Raw genomic sequence first — 1,139 nt, forward strand, 5'->3', positions numbered from 1 at the left:
TGCAAGAACCTCCATCCCTTAGTGTGGGTTCTTTCTGACCCACAGTAGGGTCCCCTGCCCCTCCAGGCAGGCAGGAGGAAGGGCAGTCATGTTGAGCCCCAAAGTCTTACAGGCTCCAACACCCCTTACCTCCCCTCTCCCGGCTCCTTCATGCTCCCTGTCCACAGCATAACCCAACAACAAAAAAGCAGCTGCTGGAGGTGGGGAGAGGAAAGGGGCTCAGACACAGACACAATGGGTTTATTTATAGGGCCACATGGCCAGGGGCTCCACAGCTATGAAACCTAGTCCCCACTCACCAAAGCCTAGCTGGGCTCATTCCAGCCAGAAGGCAGATTTAGAGTCTAGTCCCAACACTAAATTTACTCGCTGTGTGGCTTCAGGCAAATCACTCAGTCTCTCAGGGACAAGTTCCTTGGTGCCAAATGGAGGCTGTTCTAGAACAGTGGTTCTCAAAATACGGTCCAGGAACCCTGACGTTCATCCAAGGAATTCACAGAGTTGAAACTATTTTCATAATACTACTAGGACATTATTTGCTTTTTTAACTCTCATTCTCTCCTGAGTCTATCCTGGCATTTTCCAGACATGATATGTGATATCACAACAGACTGAATAGAGAAGCAGATATGAGAATCCAGCTGACTTTTATTAAGTCAGACATGACATATATGTAAGAACATATATGCCATTCTTTTCACTGTTTTTTTTTTTTTTGTCCTGGAAAATATATGGTTACTTTTCATAAAATTTGTTAACATATAATAGGTTTATTATTATTTTAAGTTCATTAAATGTTTACAACTCTCAGTTCTAATTTATATGACAGTAAGTGTCAAAAGGTATAACCTATATAAACCAAAGCTCTTTGGGGGTCCTCAATTTTTAACAGGTTGGAGGGGTCCTCAGGCCAAAATAGTTTGAGAATCACTTTTCTAGAAGTGTTGTCCAGTAGAACATTCTGTGATGATGAAATGGTTATTCTGTGCTGTCCAATATGGCAGCCGCTAGCTACATGTGGCTATTGAGCCCTTGAAATGAAACTAGTTCAGGGCGCCTGGGTGGCTCAGTTGGTTAACGGCTGCCTTCGGCTCAGGTCATGATCCCAGGGTCCTGGGATCGAGCCCCATATGGGGCTC

The sequence above is a fragment of the Leptonychotes weddellii genome, chromosome 5, assembly GCF_054177405.1.
Source record: "Leptonychotes weddellii isolate Sample4059 chromosome 5, ASM5417740v2, whole genome shotgun sequence".
NCBI lineage: Eukaryota > Metazoa > Chordata > Mammalia > Carnivora > Phocidae > Leptonychotes > Leptonychotes weddellii.